This window comes from Bidens hawaiensis, unplaced genomic scaffold (genome assembly GCF_021521415.1).
Source record: "Bidens hawaiensis isolate Kalapana, Puna unplaced genomic scaffold, B.hawaiensis_p1.1 tig00000326_1, whole genome shotgun sequence".
Taxonomy (NCBI): Eukaryota; Viridiplantae; Streptophyta; class Magnoliopsida; order Asterales; family Asteraceae; genus Bidens; species Bidens hawaiensis.
In genome coordinates this window covers 1,247,440-1,255,530 of record NW_027491025.1, presented here as the reverse complement: position 1 = coordinate 1,255,530, position 8,091 = coordinate 1,247,440, and positions in this window count along the sequence as shown.

Genomic DNA, 8,091 nt, shown 5'->3' with positions numbered 1-8,091 from the left:
TTTGGAAAGAAAAGAATTATGGTCAATTTTCACTTCTTTTCTTTTCCTTTCCCTTTCTTAAAAAAACTTTGGAACACCTTTAAGTCCTAATTCCCTTCACTTTCTTTTCTTTTCTCTCCATAATTTAGACTCTGGAACAGAGTGTTACACTGCCACCACACGACCTTTCCTGAGGTGACAAATCGTCCTGACGACATCCAACGAGACCAACACCTTTAAATGAAACGTTAACATACATTACATAAAAGAAAAAATGACAAAACTCATCCTTTATGTTTTTACGTTTTTTAGTGGTTGTCCTTTAACAAACTTAATGATAGAAAACATCCTTTATGTTCAAAAAACCTTGCACGGTTCGTCCTTTTCACTAACGGGGGTTATTTTTTCTCGTTAAATCCAGTCATGTGCATCTCATGTGAGGGCAATTTAGTCTTTTTACCCCCTTTGGGGTTATTTATGTAATTAACTTAAACTTTTGATCTTTAAATAAATAAAACTTTTTCTCTTTTTAATCATCATCTTCTTCCCCAAATATTCATAACCCACCATCAACACCACAACCAAACACACCAACAACCCCCGAGAATAGAAGGTGAGGCTTCAAGAATGGGTTTCTAAAATGATGATGATGATGGGTGGTGGTTGGTGTAATGGTGTTTGGTTGTGGTATTGATGGTGGCTTATGAATATTTGGGGAAAATGATGATTAAAAAGAAAAAAGTTTTATATATTTAAAGATTAAAAGTTTAAGTTAATTACACAAATAACCTCCGAGAGGGTAAAAAGACTAAATTGTCCCCACATGAGGTGCACATGACTAGATTTAACGAGAAAAACTAACCCTTGTTAGTGAAAAGGACAAACCGTGCAAGGTTTTTTGAACATAAAAGATGTTTTCTATCATTAAGTTTGCTAAAGGACAACCACCGAAAGACGAGTTTTGCCATTTTATCTTACATAAACATATAAAATTAACATGTTAAAACTTTCACATAATACTTTTTGCTAAAATCATAAAAAGGCATCAAAAGCACATATAAATCTCACATTTAGACTTAATTGCTTTCTTAACGAACTCAAGACTTAATTACAATAAACACGACTTGAGTCCTAACCCGTACTGCCAGTATATCCCACCAGCCGCCATTGATTTGTGGTTTTCGTTGTCGTTGTCAGTTGTTTTCTCGACGGATTATTGTTGCTGAGCCGCCAATTTGTCGAGCACTGTGACCCGTGCCCACCCCAAGTGGAAGATGATTGGTGTAGTTTCAACGTGGGTCCGGCTTTTGACTCGTTCAATTTGGTTTTGACCAATTACTACGATGGGGTTCCCAAAGCGATGTCAAATCTTTGGTTCAGGGTGTAACTGGTATCGAAATTTGTCAAACCAATTCCTAATACACTCTTGTCTTATGAAAAGAAATGTATGATGAATTAATGATGAAGTAACCATGCTGAAAGGCTAAAAATATGAAAAATGAGTTGAAAATTGTAACACTTGTCCACTTGATATGAAAGTGCACGTAATCTAGAATGGGCTGACCCGATAAACACTAGTATGGTACCAAGTATATTTATTTATTTCCCATTAGTTATCGTACCAATTGTATTACTACTTTACGTGTAGCTACCATAAGTATATTATTTCATTTATTGGAGACTTTCTTTACTGCTTTACGTGTAGCTACCTACCATTATCGACATTGCATTTATACTGTTTTATTTATGCACGTTGTGGGCTTTGTGAAGTAACACGTCTTTTACCTTTTGTTCGGCTTAGAATGGAAGTTCTCAACTAACTTCATGTTTCTGTAGACCCAAAACAAGCCACATAAAGACTACTAGAAAGTTTCTTAATGTACATTTTTTACATAGACAATTAATTGTTTAGCAACATTTAAAAATTATAACATAACGCCTTTCCTTAAGGCAACGGAAGACTAAAACCGAGCATTTGGGTAGGATCTAGGGGTGTGGAAGAAACCGAAAAAACCAATCCGAAATTGAAAAAACCAAAAGCGAAAAAACTAAACTGAAATAAAATCTACTATTTGGTATTATGCTTTATAACCATCAATGAAATTTGTAATGAAATATTAAAATCATCAGCTTTTGAGCTGATTTGAGCAAACTAGTTAACACGCTTGAATAAAAAAGGAGCAAAATTGATAAATTATTAATTATAATTATTTCATATAACTTCAACTAAAGAGGAGTGGGCTGAGCTTGGTCAACTGATGCAATTGTTGAACCAAGTGAAGATATCAAATGAGGCAGATAACTGGAACTGGCTCAACGGTGTTTCGCTTGGGAAAATTCATGGTTAAAACGCTTCGGTTCGAGATGAATGGGTTGAGATGATAAAATTCTGACAAAGAATGAATAAAATTCCAACCCGGTTGGAAGTTCTTGTGGAACAATTGGGTCCCACTCAAAGTAACCCACGCTGCTTGGCGGGCCATGTCACACCCTGACCAAAGGCGGCGGAACATGCCGGGGTGCAACCGATTGTCCAAATACACAAGACACTATTTAAAGTGACAATATTTAATTAACTCAATTTATTTCAACGTATCAATAAACAACACATCTCGTCCACACAAACAAGTTGAATACAAGTGGCAATTATATTGTTCGTTTTATTAATATCTTAATAGTCTTGGTAACGTTGTCGTCAAGTTCTCAAGTCAACAAAAGTCAAACCTGTAACATTTCATAAAATAAAGTTTGTCAACACAAAGGTTGGTGAGCAATTCATAAGTTTGAGCATATAGGTATATCGTAATAAAAAGCCACAAAACTTGTATACGAAACAATTAAGTAAAAGCCATAATTTGGATAAAATCGTTAATAGACTTACGTTAGCGACACCTGCCATAAGATAATACCAGATGGTTCAGGATTTAATAGAATATCGTTAATTGCATTACGTTAACGACACCGTGCTATAAGAGAATACCAGATAGTTCACGGATTTATAGAATTCCACCAACCAAAAGCGATAAACACATAGGCAAATAAGCATAGAACACCAAATCAAGCAAGTATTTAAGTAATGTATACAATCACGTTTGTGGATTTAAGATTTAAGTAAATAAAACATTTAGTTTGATAAGTATGAAATATCACCCAAAACGAAAGATGGAAAAAGGGGCATGAAAGTACTCACCTCGATTGACGAATTGAGAAACAGATAAGTGATCGACATATAGAAAGCTTGTAAACGAAACGAACGAATCCGACTTGAAAGCTAATGGAAAACGAATAAATAAGATATATTAATGAACTTGAACTCTAGTTGAAACTACATTTGAAACATTGGACAAGAAGGTTCGGTTGTTAATCGGATTACCGGTTAATTTGCTAATGATTAGGGACTCATACTAAATTGATAATTTAAAATAAAATGATATTATTTTATTGGGCTTTTAAATAACTAAACCAATATTAAATAGAAACAAGATGGGTTTAATTCAAGAGTTTGGTTTTATAAAAATGAATTGATAATAAAGCTTATAATGATGTTATTAATGATAAAGATAGTAATGATTATAATAATTCTAAATATATATATATATATATATATATATATATATATATATATATATATATATAGGGTTAGTATCATTTGAGAACTCCAAAAAAGTTAAGAACTTCTAGAAACTCATAAGAAACAAACATTTTTTTAACTTTTTCATATATTAACATTGTTTAAGACTAGTTTTACCATATTTATATATAAATTTCTTATTACATATATATAAATCACAAGTTTACATATGTGTAAATTTATGTAATAACAAATTTACATATATGCAAAAAAAAGTTTAGATATGTGTAAAAACTAATTTTCATAATTGTAATCGTAATTATAGATATAAAAAGTGATAAAACTACACTCAAATAAAACTAACATACAAAAAATTTTATAAAAAACGTTAATTTTTAAGGGTTTCTTCAAGTTCTTAAATAATTTAAGAGTTCTGTAATGATACTAATCTTATATATATATATAATTATTATTAATAATACTAATAATGATAGTTAAAGAACAACGATCTTAGTATTAATTAAAATGTTGTTGATAAAAATAATAATAATAATAATAATAATAATAATAATAAATAATATTGATAGTAAATAATGATACCACCCTCGATGTCGGTTCGAGTTCTAAACGAGTTCACAAAATAAATATAATAATATAATTGCTAATAATAAATGATAAAAATATAATTTTAATAAATAATAATAATATGATCTTTAATAATAATATTAACAACTTTAATATTTATAAGAATAATTATACTAATAATAATATTAATAATAGTAATAATAATACCATACTAAATTTTGATTCGGTTTCTAAACGAGTTCACCATATTAAAGATCTATTAATAAACAGAACATTTATAGTACTAATAATTAGAATTAATAATGATATACATTTTTTTTATAAAGAGTTAATAATAATAATAATACTTGTTAAAAATAATGAGTTTTATATACTTAAATAGTTTTATACTAATTATACGATTTTTAACAACGATAACACAAAATCGGTTTTAACGTGGGACTCGAACTCGGGTCTTGACGAGACGACTCAACAATCTAATCCCGAAACACAATTTGTTAACAATCCAATTCCATATTGTATAAACAAATTAAAACCAAACTCTTCCCCACAACGTAAACACCCAAATCCTAAATTTATTTACCTTTTAGAGGTTCGCGAGTCGTGGCCCTATACCGGGAAGGAAACGAGCCGATTACCGCCGAAGATTGAAGACAACCGCCGGAGAGAGAGAGAGAGAGAGAGCGACTGAGAGAGAGAACAACGAGGAGAGGGAGAGAGACCGACGGAGAGAGATAGGGAGATAGAGAGAGAGAACGGTGGAGAGAGAGAGCCGAAGAGAGAGAGAACGGTGGGGAGAGAGAGAGAGAGCCGAAGAGAGAGATGGAGAGATAGAGAGAGAGAAACCACGGCGGAGAGAGAGAGAGAGAACGACATATTATACCTTGGAAAACAAACGAGTTATCTTGACTCGAAATTGTTTTAAAAGACCCGTGTTTAACGTGAATCCTTGCCCAAAAGTCGCCTTACTTCATCTGCTTTCTTGTAGTTTTGTTTATTTCAATTATATTCGTAATTGTAATTAACTGCTTTATTTGATTTATGTGTTGTTATTTAATTTATATTGTTTTGTCCTTTTATATATACAAACAAATTCCCACAATACGTGCTTAAAACTATTAGTGAAAGGCGAGTTGCCGTTTAAAAATAAAAAATTTCAAACTTTTTGACTTAATAAAAACTCATTTATCTCATTCATCAATAAAAACATTGATACTTTTGGTTTGCAGTTTGCTCATGAATAAACTTAGGTTATGATATACATGACTAGTTGTCAATGTAGGCCTATGCTCTTCTTAATTGTTATCTTCCATCAAACTAAACTTTTACACTGCCACCACACGACCTTCCCTGAGGTGACAAATCATCCTGGCGACATCCAACGAGACCAACACCTTTAAATTAAACGTTAACATACATTACATAAACATATAAAATTAACATGTTAACACTTTTACATAATACTTTTTGCCAAAATCATAAAAGGCATCAAAAGCACGTATAAATCTCACCTTTAGACTTAATTGCTTTCATAACGAACTCAAGGCTCACTTGAATCCGTACAATAAACACGACTCGAGTCCTAACCCGTACTACATGTATATCCCACAAGCCGCCATTGATTTGTGGTTTTCGTTGTCATTGTTGTTGTCAGTTGTTTTCTCGACGGATTATTGTTGCCGAGCCGCCAATTTGTCGAGCACTGTGACCCGTGCCCACCCCAAGTGGAAGATGATTGGTGTAGTTTCAACATGGGTCCGGCTTTTGACTCGTTCAATTTGGTTTTGACCAATTACTACGATGGGGTTCCCAAAGCGATGTCAAATCTTTGGTTCGGGGTGGAACTGGTATCGAAATTTGTCAAACCAATTCCTAAAACACTCTTGTCTTATGAAAAGAAATGTATGATGAATTAATGATGAAGTAACCGTGCTGAAAGGCTAAAAATATGAAAAATGAGTTGAAAATTGTAACACTTGTCCACTTGATATGAAAGTGCACGTAATCTAGAATGGGCTGACCCGATAAACACTAGTATGGTACCAAGTATATTTATTTATTTCCCATTAGTTATCGTACCAAGTGTATTACTACTTTACGTGTAGCTACCATAAGTATATTATTTCATTTATTGGAGACTTTCTTTACTGCTTTACGTGTAGCTACCTACCATTATCGACATTGCATTTATACTGTTTTATTTATGCACGTTGTGGGCTTTGTGAAGTAACACGTCTTTTACCTTTTGTTCGGCTTAGAATGGAAGTTCTCAACTAACTTCATGTTTCTGTAGACCCAAAACAAGCCACATAAAGACTACTAGAAAGTTTCTTAATGTACATTTTTTACATAGACAATTAATTGTTTAGCAACATTTAAAAATTATAACGTAACGCCTTTCCTTAAGGCAACGGAAGACTAAAACCGAGCATTTGGGTAGGATCTAGGGGTGTGGAAGAAACCGAAAAAATCAATCCGAAATTGAAAAAACCAAAAGTGAAAAAACTGAACTGAAATAAAATCTACTGTTTGGTATTATGCTTTATAACCATCATTGAAATTTGTAATGAAATATTAAAATCATCAGCTTTTGAGCTAATTTGAGCAAACTAGTTAACACGCTTGAATAAAAAAGGAACAAAATTGATAAATTATTAATTATAATTATCTCATATAATTTCAACTAAAGAGGAGTGGGCTGAGCTTGGTCAACTGATGCAATTGTTGAACCAAGTGAAGATATCAAATGAGGAAGATAACTGGAACTGGCTCAACGGTGTTTCTGAGGGCCACAGGATCGAATAATCGAACAATAATACGTAAATAACAATAATTATAATAAACGAATCTTTGTATTATTGATTTGTAATGAAACGGATGATTTACAAAGATGTTGGCCGGAGGTATATATACCCACCGGCGGTTACAATCTACCGCCGCGTTGGTTCGTATAAACGACGCAACCTTCGTTTATTTTCTAACTAGTTACAACAATATACACCAACTATTAACTAATTACACTTTGTACCCTAACTATACTAACTGAATATTCTAACAGAGTTTATCTATTAATAATAAACTAACGAACTATTTAACGGAACTTTAACGAGATCGATGATTAACCAACAGTTTCGCTTGGGGAATTCATGGTTAAAATGCTTTGGTTCGAGATGATAAAATTATGACAAAGAATGAATAAAATTCCAACTCGGTTGGAAGTTCCTGTGCAACAATTGGACATTGCTTGGCGGGCCTAGATGAATAAAATATAAACAAAGGATCCCTTAGTATCCCGTGGCATGAATATTTCAAATGTTAGTTGTAGAAATTGTGATATCGGTCTGGTATCTCATGTTTAGGTGGATTGCTTTTTGGCGAGATTGATCGGGTGGCAAGTATGTGTTTGGTTCAAATTCTAATTTCGACATTGTTACAAATGGTTAGAAATTAAGGTGATTGATTGTGGTGCCAACCAAGGAGGCTCAAAAGAAAAGAAGAAGCTCCATGTTGCAATTTTTTTGCCACAATGAAAGATATGGAAATTAAGAAACGATTGGGAATTCAATAATAGAAGAGTTAAATGCATCAAAATCAAAGAGATTTATCTAGCTAGCAAGGTGAAAGTTAAGTAGAGGAATATTGAACAATGCACATTAGGTACTTAATTGCGGACAGATGGGCTGCTAAATTAGAGATATGGGCCAAATTGATTCAGTTAGTTATTAAGATTTAGCAACCAATTATGAAATTAAGAAGAATATATGCAAATTTCATCCAAAACATATTTATATCCCGCACCAGAAGCAACATGACCAATCTTTCGTTATCGTCCTTCTACATCAGTAATGGTCAACTGATTAATCTTTGATTCACTCACATATGATGGCAAGCTATGAGTGCGTGTTTTAGAAACGAAAACTGGTTCTTTAGGATCTGGGAGGCTTTCAATATCCATC